At 42.3% G+C, this 16,218-nt stretch overlaps 1 protein-coding gene across 1 annotated transcript in view; it reads left to right on the top strand.

The window, feature by feature from the left end:
- Positions 1-955: 955 nt before the first annotated feature.
- The window catches only part of CAPN13 (calpain 13), a 66,546-nt gene continuing 51,283 nt past the window's right edge, over positions 956-16,218 (top strand). Inside the window, exon 1 of the mRNA XM_036335549.1 lies at positions 956-1,111. The gene's annotated coding sequence lies outside the window, so the exon portion shown is untranslated. The remainder of the gene's footprint in view (positions 1,112-16,218) is intronic.

The following is a 16,218-nucleotide window of genomic DNA, read 5'->3' on the forward strand; positions in this document are numbered from 1 at the left end:
ATAGTCAAAGTCCTAACAGAGTGTGTCCCCTGGGATATAGGCACCCCAATAAATAAATATGAGGGAGACGAGGCTGGCATTGTAAACCACATTTAACAGATTAATAAACTAACCTTCGGAGGAGGGAGGTGTGCTGATGTCAGAGAACCAGCAATTGTAGGACTGAGATTAAAACCCGGTTTCAGGCCTTGAATGATGCTCCTCACCTATGGTCCTGACTCCCAGGCACATGGGCTGAGCCACACTTCCCAAGTGCTCTCATTCCAAATCCCATCTCTTCCCACCCACCCCAGTCTGGGGATGGATCCTGTCACATCTGTTCTCAGTGATTCCCACACTCCTCTTGCTGCCCTATTTTATCACCCCCTCCTATAACCTCGGGGGAGCCTCGCCACCAGGGTTCTGCAGGCAGGAAGCATCTGCTCTCCACACCTCATTGCTTTCTCCCCCTCCATTGAGCAGGGGTGATGCCAAGACCTTCCCCAGTCTCCCAGGCCCGGATACTGCATTCTGCAGTGACCTGTAGAGAGATGCTCTCTCCAGCAGGAAGACCAGGTGATGGGATTTACTGAGCATACACTCTTGATCTGCAATACGTGGCGATGGGGCTTCCCTGTGTGAGAATGAGGCAGGCAGGAAGTTAGCTTCCCAGGTGGTTTTGTAGAAACATAAGTCCCTGAAGTAAAATAAGCTGAGTATCTGGAAACAATGAGAAACCCAAAACCCAGGCAGCTGGCAAATCTGCAGCTGGGGGCTCCAGGAAGTAAGGAGGAATCAGGTAGCAATCGCTTTGGGGCCCAGTGTGGGGAAGATCTTGCAGTTAAATCCAATGTCCCCTCTCAGGGAGGTGCCCAGTGTTTGCTGATTATTGTTTAACTGAGGTGGGGCAATGCCTAGTGTGCCCTTATAAGGAAGAGCCTTAGGGGAAGAAGCAAACAGATGCCAGATGCCAGCACTGAGGGCTGCAACTTCACTTCCCCAGAGAGACTGCCACTCTCATTCCCCAGACTGCTGCTGAGCCCTGGGACCTGCCCAGTCCTACTGGGATCCGGATCCCTTTGGGAATACTGCTGACACCGAGTGCTCCATCGGACATACCTGTTGGAAACAGGTAAGGTTTGAATGGTGACCTCCTAGAGCTATGGACCAAGAGAGCCTCTTAAAATTATGTAGATTCCTAATCTGCAAACCCAGAAATATGTTTTCAGTAGCTCTGAAAGCTGTATTTTTGATGCAGTGTGTAAGGATAAGCTTTGAGGAAACCCAGGGCAAAGGATGAGTTGACTCTCTAAGAGAGCCTCTCTTAATCATTGAGTCACCTTTGCTTTCTACTCATGCAAAGCCGCAACCTTGAGCACTACATTGACCATAATGGATACCCCCATCTCTGTCCTTCCATTCATAGTGTCTGGCACATGGTCAGTATTTAATACTGAGGGGAGGAATGGGGCCCAGGCCTTGCCTTCTGTTCTCTAATGAACCAGCTGAATAATGATACAAACAGAGTTGAAAAATCCAGGTTAGTCCCAAAGACTGATCACAGCCACTTCAGAGGTTCGGGCGGTTCCTATACCCCTCCAGCTGCTTCCCAGTCAATGTTTGTGCCCCTGTGGCTGCTGGAGGTGGGTCATCCTGGAGATGTGATCCTGGTCTCAGAGAGCAGAGCTCACGCTGTTTTGCTTGAGGCCAAGCTAACAGGTTGCAATAAGTGCGGATATGTTTCCTCTATAGTTAGTTGGGTTGTGACCTGCCGACTGCCTGTTTGCCCTGGCACATGCAGAATTTTGCTGATGCCTGGGTGGCATTCCCTGGATGTGGGAATCCTCCAGTCACCACATCCTCCTGAGTTGTCCCACCTGTATCCTGCTGGACCCAGACTTTGTTTTTGAGGGTGATAGCTGCAGGAGGACTCAATTGTTAGCACATTGGTTGATGCCAATCTATGTCTATATATATAAAAGGCTAAGTGACTGACTGTATGTCCATCCTACCAACCGACTGACCGGCCAGTACATATGATGTGCACTGGCAATTTAAAAATAAGCATTGACTCATGCCTGTGCAATACATATAAAGCTTCCACTGGCGCCAATTGCACACGTGTTTTAATTTTATTATACCATATTATATATACTATTTTGACATGTAATTTTTTGCAGTAACATAATTACCACATGAGTCTTTCTTCTAATTAATTTCCTTTCACTGTGCACGAATCTGTGCACCGGGCCACTAGTGTAGTAATAATCAGCCAACTGTGTAATAGGGAAGAGTTATGTGTAACATGAGTTCATTACCTCCCATTTATAGATAAAAACGTGAGGTACCTGGTGAGTGACTTGCTGCTGACTGCACACCAGATGCAAACAATGGAGCTAGAGTTAGATTGTTCTCAGTGCACTGTCTTGTCCCCCTGTTGGTTGTATTCAGTGAGGGATTCACGTGAAAGAATGGCTTAGAAGAAGAGGTGCTATCAAGAAATTACAAATGAATGACCCAACTATTGGCACTGGGTGCTTCCTCTCTTGCCAGCACTGCGCGTGCTCTGACCATATGTGTTATGTGATATTACCATTCGGGCATGTTACTTAACCTCTCTGGGTCTCAGTTTCCTCATCACTAAAATGTGGTAACAACAGCATCTGCCTCATACAATTACTGAACAGATTAAATAAAATAATACATGCAAAGTGCTGGGCAGTGGCTGGCACATGGTCAATGTTCAAAAAACTTTTAGTTAATACTACTTATATCCCTTGGGCCTGGATTCTTTACAAAACAATGCTTGAGACAAAGGTTAAGTGCTAATGCCTCATTGGGAGATGCAATATCAGGACAGTGTGGATGAGGGAAATGAGAAAGGAGAGGAGAATGGGAAGCAATGCAAGGAGAAGTGTCACCTTCACAAAAAGACATCGCTGGCCACGTGGCCAACGCAGAACATCTGTGGGCTAGCTTTGCAGAAACACCAGGCCTTGGGACACTCTACTGAGAGAGGTTGGGGAGGAAATTTACATGCAGGTTTCATTCCGTCTCCTATCTTCTGTTGTTCAATTTGCCCCATGGGGAGTTAACTCTCCTGAACTTTGGGTTTGTGCCATCTGGCCCCTTTGGCAGCCACTGGGAAATCCAGATCCTAGTCCTTAAACTTGGCACTTTATTTGAGTCCAGAAGTTGTCTGGGCTGAGAGTCCCAGAGACAAGTGACATGAAGGGAACCTGAGACAGCACATAAGATTTGTTCGAAACAAATCAAATTACTATCTATATGTATATAAAAGCCAAGTGACCAGAACGAACGGAACAACCTGTCCCTATGACGTGCACTGTGGCTGGCCAACTGGCCTGATGGGGGCAGGGCTGGCTGGTCAACCTCCCATGGCCCCTCCTTCCGGCTGGCCTGGCCCCTGATCAATGGACCCCAATCAGGACGGGCTGGCCAGACCCCACCCATGTATGAATTCATGCACCAGGCCTCTAGTTATTAATATTTGCTGGACATGTGTAAGGCACTGGTGTTCCCTGTCCTTGATAGACCGGACTCTATATCTTAGGCAAGCGTTTCCTAAAGCATGGAACATGGAACACTGATTCTGAAAGCTGTCGCTAGGTGCTCCTGATATAAGGTTCTGGGATCAAACACTTGGGTGAATGATGCCTCCTACTCTCCCCTCCTTGGAAAATCATGATTCAGATTTGTATATAAAGACTCGGAGAAGGCCAAACAAAGAAATTGGCGGAACTGAGTGCTCCAGCACTTTCCTGCAGCACACCTGTTGGGAGCACTGCCTCAGACCCAGGCAGCCCTGGGTTTGGTCTCTCTTCTGTCTGGACCCCTAAATTCTCAGGGTACTCTTCTCTACCATGCACTGTGTTCTGCTTTGCACAAGGCTTTTTTTGAATGAAAAATAAATCTGCAATACAATGTGAGGCCATGCATGCTCTCCAGTCTGCAAAACTGGTTCTCTCAATAAACAGCCAGAAAGCTCAACCAAACCTTATTTCCTTGACTTAATAGTTAATATAGTTGAGCAAGGTGATCCCTAAGAGGCTTTCCAGCCCCTGGTAATCTGTGACACTCATGTTGAAAGGCAGCTGAAAGTCACCTCTATCCAGCGTCTGCATTGCCTCAGAGATGGTCTATTTAGCTAATAAGCACGTGCACAATTTTAAGAGATGGTGGAGGGGTGTGGAAGCAAAGGCTTGCCCACCGCCACCCCTTCTGGTAGAGCTGCACTTAATGAGAGAAGTACCTTGAACTAAAGGTAGTGGCCCCGGGTGATGGGGTGATGAGCTGCCTGAGTTCTTGGGCTGGAAGAGAGCCGATGCTGAGGTTAATATTCTTGCTCTGCCACATGGGCCACAAGGGATCCTTAAAACTGAGAGTGGCCAGGACCTCGGTTTGATTTCCCTCTGGGCAGCACGCTGGGCTCTGTTCACTGGCTGGGTCAGCCCCTCTGTGCCCACCTCCCCTGCCGGAGGTCAAGCCCATGCAGCTCAGAGAACTGAGCAGCCCCACTCACAGCCGGTGGACAGAGACCCTGAGGGGCAGGTCTCCATCAGAGCTGACCACACACCTGCCTTCAGGGAACGCAGCCAGGGGCCCACATCTGGATCCAATGAACTCTCACGTGCCTGAGGAAGGGGAGGTCAGGAACGTTATCCTCGTTCTCAGCCAAACATTGTCCTCTGCTCCTCGAATCCTTATCCAGATGTGGCTTCCAACCAGTTGAGCTGCATCACTCGGCACTGTCTCTGAAACCCCCTGCTTCTTCTCAGGAACGGAAGGTAAGAGACGTGCCTGAGGCAGAGATTGAGGGGGAGGGCCTTAGGATGGCTGGCTCCTGGGCCACTGCAGGCATGTCCCTTCCACTCAGCAGCTGTCCTAATCCAGCGTCGCTGTCTCCTTCTAACCCGGTTCCCAGACCCTGTCTACTCACTTAATCAGGTCACTTTATGCACATGGACACAGGACTGCCCCAGGCCCCCGCCTGCCTCACCTTGAGAAGTGGTCATGTGTCCTTCCCAACGCCCTGTGGATTTGCACGTATGGGAAATTCCCTCTTTCTCTTTATTCCTCCCTTCCTTTGCTCTCTCCCCTCCTTCTCGCCTTCTCTGTTTTTCTCTCTCCCTCCTTCCTGCCTCCATCTCTTCCTCTCTCCCCTTTACTCTCTTTCTCTCCCTCTCACTCCTCTCTCCCTCAAGCTGTCCCTCTCTCCTTACCTCTCTCTCCTCCTACTCTCTCTCTCTCCCTTACTCTACCTCTCTTTTCCCTGGTTTCCCCTTCTCTTCCTCTCCCTCCAAAGCCCAGAGGTGTGCCCAGGTGGCATACAGCTAAAAGTGGTTTGCATGGGTTTTGTGGTTTTTTTTCCACCAGAGAACAGTTAAGTGCCTTATTTTCTCCACTTGGGTGGCTAAATTATTCTCGATGTGTTAAACAGTGTAATTAAACACATACACAGGCGAGTGCGCGGCGCCTTCCCCCACCCTTCCTCGCTCCTTGTCAGCAGAGAGAGTGTCGGCCCCAGCCTTCAAGCTCTGTTAGTTTTAATTTGAGTTGTGGAATTAGTAATGGGTTTTGCCGGAACACTGCTGTGGGAAATAGATCGCTCCTCGAGCAGGGCTTGGGCACCATTTCAAATGAGTATTTGTTAAGGGGAAACCGTCCCTTGTCGTGTTCTGCTACATTACATCCGATTTATTTCCATTGTTCGGAGAAACACCAGCCGGGAGAGAGCGGTGAACACCACACCCAGGCAGGAAGCAAAATGCAGACAGAACCACCCTTTGTTGCTGGGGCTTGCTAAGCTCACCCTGGGCACCCTGGCAAGCTTGGCACCTGCCGCTGTGAGGCCTGGGGAGCTGCTGCCGCTGGCAGAAAAGACTGGGTAGGTGGTGGCAAAACTAGGATGTTGAAGAAAAGCAATTGAATAGAGAGGACCCCTACAGGTCAAAGTTGGAAGGGATCTGCCCACTTTAAGGGTGATTTTGCACCCCTTTTAATAATCATGGCGATTTCATCGAAGAGTGTGCTGTGGTCATTCTGTGGTCTGTGGTCATTCATCGTGGGCTGTGGTCATTCATCACACTAGCAGGTCTCTTCTTCGGCACCATCCTGTGAGGCAGCCACTAGCAGTGTGGGTGTGTAAATTTCAATGAAAGTTAATTAAAAATGAAATAGAATTTCAAATTCAGTTCCTTAGTTGCACTTGCCATATTTCAAGTGCTCAGTGACCATGGTGGGTGGTGGCTACTATACTGAACACAACTCCGGGGACCTGGAGAAACCTACTGGTGGAAGACCAGGAGGTACCTAGCCAATGCCTGGAGTGCTCACCTCCTGCTACAGGGCCTCAGCCACTGGGCTCAAGTTCAGGGCCAGGCTACAGGGTGATGGTCACGAGACCTACTTTTACTATGTCCTATGCCAAGCCCTTTGCAAGAATCTTTACCCACCTAATACTATGAGGCTGGTTTTATTACCACCACCCAACCCATTTTATGTGTAAGGCCCAGAGATATTCAGGTCATTGCTCAAGATCATTCAGTCACTAAGCAACATCTGGATTCAAACCACACTTTCAACCTGATTCCTCACATGCTTGAGCACCATTCCACGATGTCTTGTTTTTCATTTTAAGGGACAAGGCAAAGCTCAGTTTTTCAAACAAGACCGTAAGATTCTTTCTTTGTCTTTCACGTTTGCCATTTTAATTATGATGAGTCTGGTGTGGGTCTTTAGGGTCAGTGAAGCAGCAAGGGGAGCCTCGTTGGGGGGCCAGAGGTGATTAAATCTCTGCTCTCTCCAACCAGGATATCCTGGAAGGCTGGGGAACAGGATTCGGGGCTGGCTCTCAATCTGTCTTTCTCCCAGTAAACTTTTCTAGATTTCCAGCTTTGCAGGAAGTGATCTCTAGGTTCCTGGTGTGTTTACTTAGTGGCATGTTATGGCCAATTAGAAAAAGTCACCACCTTTTCCAGGTAGAACATAACTATATTCCAGAAAACCCTTCTTGCAAGCAGACTGCTTCCTGGCCAGGTGCCCCATGCTACTCTAACACCCTTCTTTGGGTACCATTCATAGTGTTGATGTGCCTCTTGAAGAGCAGCCCCCTAGAACTGAACACAGTGGATTAGATGTCCAGGTGGGGCCAGGAGCATCTTATACAGGGGGTGGGGCTATCCTGTCCAGAGCAACACTTTACTGCTGTCACAGCCGTTCTGATTGTGTTAAATCTTTCACCGCCTCGCCTCATTTAAAGTAGGAAGCCAAGTAGGCCATACAAAATATTTTTGAAATGAAATTTAGCCAAGGCAGACTCACTATTTACACACACAATTAACTTTTAAATGTGAAGACAGATTTACAGTTTCCTTGGTTAAATTCCATCCTTTTGGTTTTGAGATCTTTTCGAATTTTCATTATTCTTCCTTTCTTTCTATCATTAAGAATGATGAAAGAATTGAAAAGTACTTTCATTTTCATTTCAACATCTCCTCCCAGGACAGGACAAGGAATTACAGAACTCCATTACAGTACAGTAATTCTAAAATAATCCAGAATCATTTGTCAGTAATCTGATTCAAACTGTGAATTCTATTTACTATACTCTGCTGTACTTGTATACTTTACAATGCTATAGGCTGCCACCTACCCAGTCTATCAGTCCAGCCTGGTTTCAGAATCTTATATATACAGGAACTAAAGGGAGAGCTTATCAACTACTTTTTAAAAATCATGTTATATATAAATACATGTTATATAGCATATATTATATATTATATATGTTGATATGTATATCAACATATATATATGTTTATATATATATAAACACGTATGACTATATATCTCAATGGCATTCTCCTATTCCTCCAAAATAGGAGCTCTATTTTTGGAAGGAAAAAAAATAAAACAGGAAAAGAGGAAAAGGAGAAAGTTAAATAATTGGTTTTGATAAGGCTATATTTGCTTCTAGAAATATGAAATTTATTTCCTAAATACTCAAAGAATTTCTTTGCAAGTCCATGTCAGAATTTTGCTATGAATATTACACTTCTTAAAAACATTATGGAGTTATAAAAATTATTAAAAATCATTGCTTTGGGAGAATGAATGTGGTTAATGACAACAAACTTCCTGGCTTAAAAAGAGACTCTCTCGTTAGTAAGATATATAGCACTGGGAACTCTTTACATTGCTATTGAGATGAAAACTTGGTAAAGCCTTGGAGAATAGTTTGGCATGTTTAGTGAGGTTGAGTGTGTTCATACCCTAAGCCTAAAAATTCTACTCAGTGGTTGTACCATTTTCCATAGGCACCAATAATATAAAAGTTCCATTTTATATATTGATTTTAGAGAAGAAGGGAGAGAGAGAGAGAGAGAGAGAGAGAGAGAGAGAGAGAGAGAGAGAGAGAGAGAAACATCAATTGGCTGCCTCCTGCATGACCCCTACTGGGGATCGAGCCTAAAAACTTGTGTGTTTGTTTATTTTTAATATGAATAAAGTTTCTTATACTAGGTTCCCATAAGAATTAACATTTGGCTCAATTTATTAAAATTAAACTTCTAAGCAAAAATTCATAACACATTTATATTTGTATAAAGTGAAGAATATCTGTTCATCAAAGACACTGCCAAGAAAGTAAAAAGATAAGTCACCAACCGGTAGAAGATTTTTGCCACACATATGGCCAACAAAAGATGTCTATCTGGAGTAAAGAAAGTGTCAAATCAGTTAGAAACAGCAGCTCAATAGACAAATGGGCATAAGATCTGAAAATTCATTTTGCACGAGAGGGGATATGAATGAAGAATGAACATATTAGCAGTAATCAGGGAAACATAAGTTAGGATTCCAGGGAGTTGTCACTTGATTCCCACCAGATGGGTACAAATAAGGAGCCTGCCAAAACCACGCGTTAGTGAAGATATATAGCACTGGGAACTCTTTACATTGCTATTGAGATGAAAACTCGGTACAACCTTAGAGAATAGTTTGGCATGTTTAGTGAGGTTGAGTATGTTCATATCCTAAGCCTAAAAATTCTACTCAGTGGTTGTACCATTTTCCATATGCACCAATAATATAAAAGTTCCGTTTTATATATTGATTTTAGAGAAGAAGAGAGAGAGAGACAAAGAGAGAGACATAGAGAGAGAAAGAAACATCAATTGGCTTCCCCCTGCATGACCCCTACTGGGGATCAAGCCTACAAACCAGGCAACCAGCAACCTGTTGGTGCATGGGTCGACATTCAACCACTGAGCCACACCAACTAGGCGAAAGTTCCAGTTTTCATGTTGCCCAGTTTTATGCAATTGCATTTTAAAGTAGGCATGGTTATTGCCTATTTTTATGTTTAATGGGTTATATTTCTGTTATTGATTTATAGGAGTTTGTTGTATATTCTGGATACACGTCCTTTGTCTGATATAGGCATTACAAATTTATCTATCCCAAGTTTGCAAGTATATCCTCCCGTGTTTTCTCATAAAAGTGTTTCATTTTTATTTCTAGATTTATGATCTTTTTTACTTGATTTTTTGTGTATAGTATGTAAGGGTTCTTGTGTGTGTGTTTGTTTTTCATAAGGATATCCTGTTGACCCAGCATCATTTTTTGAAAGATGTTTCTATTCCCATTGAATTGCCTTTAGAAACTTTGCCAAAATTAATTGACCATATATTTTGGTCTATTTCTGGATTCTGGATTCTGCTCCACTGATCTATCTGTATATAGCTCTCTATTGATTTATCTATTTGCCAACATTATAGCTTTATGTTAAGAACTGTAGTCAGGTTAAGTCCTCCAAATTTTTCTTAAAAAAATTTTTTTTTGTTATTCCAGGTCCTTTGCATTTATATAAAGTTTATATAAGCTTGTCAATTTCTAAAAAAGAATTTTGATTAGGATTGTATTGAATCTATGTATAAATTTGGGTAGAATTGCCATTTTGGCAATACTAAGCCTTCCAATCAATGAGTCTGATGCGTCTCTCCATTTATTCAGGTTTTCTTTAATTTCTCTCAGCAACGTTTTGTAGTTCTTGGTGTTGAAATCATGATGTCTTTAGTTAGACTTTTTTCCCCCAAGTAGTTTTTCTGGTGCTACTATTTTTCTATTCTTTATTCCTACTACACAATAAGTCAGTTAATTTTTATATTAACTTGTATCTTGTGACTTTGCAAAACTCATTTATTAGTTCTAGTAGTTATTTTATAGATTTCACTTTTCTTCTTCTTTCTGATATTTTGGACTTTTATTTTCCTGTTGAACTGGTTAGGACCTCCAGTACAATGATAAATAAAAGTGTTGACAGTGGACACCCTTGCCTTAATTATGATCATCAGGGGGAAAAATACACTCTTCTATCATTAATATGATATAAGCTGCAAGTACTTCGTAAATGCCCATCAGTTTAAGGTTACTTACTTTTTCTAGATTTTTGAAAGTTTTTATCATAAATATACTTTGAATTTTGTCAAATAATTTTAATTATATTGTTTAATATTGTAATTATATTGGTTGATTCTTTTAGTCTTAAACCAACTGTATATTTCTGAAATAAACCCAACTTGATCTTGATATATTTAATTTATTTTCCTTTCTAAATTATTAAATTTGATTTGCTAACATTTTCTTAAGTATATTTGCCATCTGTGCTCATGAGGTATGTTGATCTGTACTTTTTGCGGGGGCGAAGATTCCTTTATGAGGTGCTATTGGTAGTGTTATGCTGATGTGATACATTCAGCTATGTTTCCCTTCTGCTCTACTTTCTGAAGAAGTTTGTTTTGTTTGTCCTTGAAGGTATAATAGAATTCACAGTGAAACTATCTGGGTCTAGAGTTTTCTTTTTTGGAAGGTTTTTAATAACAAATTCCATTTCATTATTAGATACAGGGTAATTCAGATTTTCTGTTCCTCTTGTATCAACTTTGGTAAATTGTATTTTTCAAGAAATCTGTCTACTTTCTATAACATCAATTTTGTTTGCATTGGTTTGTTCATAGTAGTCTCTTCCCACTCCTTCAATGTATATAGGCTCTGTGGTGATAAGCCCTTATCGGTGATGATGTTGGTGATTTGCATTCTCTCTTTTGTCCTTGACCAGTTTGACTCTGGGTTTGTCAATTTTTGGGATCTTTAAAAAAAAAATCAGTTTTTGCTTTGTTAATTATCTACTGCTTTCTCTTTTAACTTCTGCTATTGTCTTTATTATTTACTTCCTTCTACTTGTTTTAGGTTTTCTTATTTTCCTTATGATGTAGTCTTTGACTCATGAATTATTTAGAAGTGTTTAATTCTGGATATTTGGGATTTTCTTAAATATTATTATTGATTTCTAATCTTAACTCTGTTTCAGTTAGAGCATGCTCTGTGTGATTCAGTTCTTGGAATATATTGTTCTATGGCCCAGCATATTGTCAGTTTTGGGGAGTGTATCTCATACATTGAAGAGAATGTATACTCGACAGTTAGGTATAGTGCCGTATATATATCAAATATATCAAGATGATTTATAGTGTTATTCAGATCTATGATTTTACTGATTATTTTTTGTCAGGTTGGTCTATTAATTGCTGAAATATGAGCACTAAAATATCCTACTATACTGTGCTTCTTTCCTTTAATTCTGTTAAGTTTTGGTTCATTTTTAGGTTTTATTATTAGGTGTCTACACATTTATGATTTTTATTTATTCGTGATGAATTTTTACCAATATTAAATGCCCCAGTTTATTCCTGGTAATACTCTTTGTTATGAAGTCTATTTGACCCATCTATTAATCAGTCTCTGCCTTTTAATTGGAGTTAATTAACATTTAATTTAATTATTGATAAATATGGTTGGATTTATGTCTGATTTTTAGTTTGTTTGTTCACTGTTTCCCATTTATTGACTTCTTTTGATTATTTGAACATGTTTTGGTAATCCATTTGAACATATCTATTGGTGTTTGGGCTATATTATTTTTATTATTTGTTAGTGGCTGTCTAGGCATTATAATACACATACCTAACCTGTCACACTCTATTTTACCACTTCATGTAAAATACAAAAAACTTGCAACCATTATAGACCCCTTCAATCCCCTTCCACTGTCCTTTATGTTATAGTTGTCATATGAATTACATCTGCATACATTGAAACCTCTCCAGAAAAAAATATTATAATATTTGCTTTAAACACATATATGTGTTTTTAAAGAATTTAAGGGGGAAAATTGTCTTACATATTTACTCAGCTATTTACTATATATCCTTCCTGAAAATTCCAAATTCCCTGTTATGATTGCCCTTCAAATTGAAGACTTCCTTGGTCATTTCTTCTGAAGCATATCTGCATGATGAATTCTCTTAGTTTTCCTTTGTCCCGAGTGGCTTTATTTCACTTTTATTCCTGAAATTTATTTTCACTCAATATAGACTATCTTATCATTTCTACATTAGATCACTGCAGAATGGGCACCTGCCCGTGGATTGTTTTCTCTTGAGAATGAGTCACATTCTCTTAGTTCTTTTATTTTGAATAGTTTGGGATTCTATTGGGCAAAGTGAGTGTTATGTTGTTTAAACTGTGCTCTGTTAGAATCCTCTGGAGAATGTTGATTTTTTAAAAAAATGTAGTCAATCAAATCAATTAAGTTGTCTATGCATTCTAGCTCATCTTCTGTGGGCAGTGGTCAAATCTCAGTTCATTCCTTTAAGCCTTTGCTATGCTGGTTTGGACCTGTCCCACACAGCCACAGTACAGATGGGTTAGGCCAGGGGTCGGCAAACCGTGGCTCGCAAGCCACATGCGACACTTTGGCCCCTTGAGGCTCTTCCTAAGCCTTAGGAGCACCCTAATTAAGTTAATAACAATGTACCTGCCTATATAGTTTAAGTTTAAAAAATTTGGCTCTCAAAAGAAATTTCAATCGTTGTACTGTTGATATTTGGCTCTGTTGACTAATGAGTTTGCCGACCACTGGGTTAGGCTAAGACTCGTGCAAGTTTCTACTCAGAATTAGAGGACCGCATCCTCTGGCTCTCTCCCTTTTCAGCCTCTTACCACCAATTGCCAGGAGGGCTGTGGCCTTATAAGAAGAGAAAGAGAGACACTTGTCACTCTCTCTGCCATGTGAGGACGTAGAGAGAAGGAGACTGTAGCCAAGAAGAGGGTTCTCTCCAAAGCCTGACCATGCTGGCATCCTGACCCTGGACGTTCAGCTTCCGGAACTGTAAGGAAATACACGTCCTTTGCTTAAGTTCCTGGCCTGTGGTATTGTTTTGCAGCCCCAGCCAACTAAAACAGTCACCCAACCCAGCAGAAGGCACAGGGAAGGACTCAATTGAACTCATTTTATCGACACCGAGGGAAGTAGAACAAGCTGCAGAGCCTGCAAAGCGCCTCTCGCCTGCTTCTCGTCCTCCTCCGGAGTCTTGATTCATTAGCTCATGCAGCTTCTCACATTAAGGACTTTTTATCAACTCTTTTTGCCGGTTTTTTTTTGTGTTTTTTTTTTTAGCTTTTCCTGTGCCATTTTTATTGCTCGCCCCAAGAGATAACCCAGCAGCAAGACAGATTTTTATCCTGAATATCAGGTAGACCTTCCATCTCTCTTTCTTTTTTTTTTTATTAAGGCAGCTGAACTTCTGCCTTTTTTATCTTGCAAAGTGAGGCAAGCAGGATCAAGAAGAAAGGAAATAAGCCACGAAGCGCTCCCTAAAGTGACAGGCAGGGAAATTGGTTTGCCTTTTCTGCTGCACACAAAAGTGAAATGTCGTCAAGTCCTGTAGATCCTGCCGCCTGAGAAAGTGAGTCCTCACAGACACAGAGAACAGCCTGCGGTCGCCAGAGGGAGGGGCTGGGGACTGGAGGCTGGGTGCTGGGTGGAAAAGGTGAAGGGATTAAGAAGTACACATTGGCGGTTGCAAAATAGTCAAGTACAGCATAGGGAATATAGGCAATAATATTGGAATAATGTATGGTGCTGGGTGGGTACTAGAATTATCGGGGGGATCCCTTTGTAAAGTATCTGATTGTCTGACCACGATGCTGTACGCCTGAAACTAATACACAATAATATTGAATGTCAATTGTAATTGAAAAGAAAAAAAAAAACAACAATTTTTTAAGCAAGCCTACAGGCTGTTCCCTGACAAAGCCATAAGCAGTTCAGAGAGAAAGGTGAACCCGGTAGCTGTGAGGTCCACACGTGTGGGGGGCTCCCCTTCCTTCCTGCCTTTTCTTTCCTCATCAAGATTCTTCTCCCTCACAAAGCAGCCCATCTCCTCCAGCAACAGTCACCCAGGCCTGCCCCCCCCTCCCCCCCCCCGCCGCCCCGGGACCCTTCTCCTTCCACCTGGGCGCTCAGTGGATGCCATCCCTCGGCCCTGGCTCTCACCCCTGCAGACCCCTCTGAGCCCAGCCTGTCCTTCGTAAGAGCAAGGCCTCATGTTAGAGGGGTGGGGCTTCTGCACATTCCCTTTGTGGTCAAAATGGTGATAGTCATACTAATAACCATCATGTATTGATCACTATCTATTTACACGTCACAGTGCTAAGTATTCGACGAGCACGGTTTCATCTGAGTCTCACGACTTTAGGCCCTGCATATTATCACCATCGCCACTTTACAAATGAGGAAAGTGAGTCTTAAAACGGGATTCCTAAAGCCAACCAGTTCCTAAAGTCAGCAGGCAGTCAGGGCCCTGCGGGCGGCCCGGGAAACTGGCCGACAGATGCAGAGCCTTTGCAAGATTCTGATGGAGAAGTCAAGCCAAATTATTTCGACTCATTTTGTAGACAGTTAAAGGCTGCTTAGTAACCGTTCCGTAATTGCGTCATTAAGGGGAACTACCATTTGGTTTTCATAAACGAAAATGAGCTCATTGCTAGAGTTTATCGCATACTCGAATCCAATATTTTACCGAGAGGTGGGTGGCTTGGCGATGCTGTATCAGTTCCACGGTTGCCAGGCATGTGCAGAGCTTGAAGACCCATAATTTTCACAACTCTCCACTGTCAGGCGTCACTGCCTTTGTCTTGAATTTACACTCAAACCTACTGCTGTCTACTTGCTCTTACGTGACATTTCAGCTTTACCACTATTTATATTATTGGTTGTGGGCTCTTCTCTAAACCCTGTAGAACAGCGGTTCTCAACCTGTGGGTCGCAACCCCTTTGGGGGTCGAACAACTCTTTCACAGGGGTCGCCTAAGACCATCGGAAAACACATATATAATTACATATTGTTTTTATGATTAACCACTATGCTTTAATTATGTTCAATTTGTGACAATGAAATTGGGGGTCACCACAACATGAGGAAATGTATTAAAGGGTCGCGGCATTAGGAAGGTTGAGAACCACTGCTATAGAGAGTGGTGAGGTCTGTTGACATATATTTTCACCTGTTATTTTTCAAGAACTATACTGAAATGTCCATTGGGCTAAACCAAATGAAATTGCCTGTCTTCAACCATTTTTACCTTTGGTTAAACCAGTAGTCGGTAAACTCATTAGTCAACAGAGCCAAATATCAACAGTACAACGATTGAAATTTCTTTTGAGAGCCAAATCTTTTAAACTTAAACTATATAGGTAGGTAGATTGTTATTAACTTAATTAGGGTCCTCCTAAGGCTTAGGAAGAGCCACACTCAAGGGGCCAAAGAGCCACATGTGGCTCGCGAGCCGCAGTTTGCCGACCACTGGGTTAAACCATATGAAACTGACTCCAGTCAACCCTTCTTGACCTACAAAAATGACAGTTTCGTGTGGTTTCATCCTAATAGTTCAAATGTAAATTCTTACCTCATTTGCTAGAAATTGTGTGTATAATACCCTCCAAAAATGTAGGTACTGTACCACTTCACAGTACCTCTGAATTTATGTTTTAAATAATTTGTAACATACTATTATTATAAGTTACTATAAGGAAATTGCTATTATTTTAAGTTTGCATTTTTTTTTCTATGAGTTGTTTATGTTTCTCTCTCTTGCTTCAGCATCACCTGATTCCTTTTCACTGTGCAGTGGGAATGGATAGGACATGTGGACCTTGGGGACTTTTGTGCTACCTAGACAGACGCTGGTCAAAAAACGTAAAAAGCACAGCTTTTGGGGCGAAGGAGGTTTTCCAAGCCCCACAACTAGTAAGTGTGGATTCAGGATTCAGATGGAAGTACGTGGCCTCGCTGACTGAGGAAATGATGCCTATTTTCG

This window comes from Myotis myotis, unplaced genomic scaffold (genome assembly GCF_014108235.1).
Source record: "Myotis myotis isolate mMyoMyo1 unplaced genomic scaffold, mMyoMyo1.p scaffold_m19_p_14, whole genome shotgun sequence".
Taxonomy (NCBI): Eukaryota; Metazoa; Chordata; class Mammalia; order Chiroptera; family Vespertilionidae; genus Myotis; species Myotis myotis.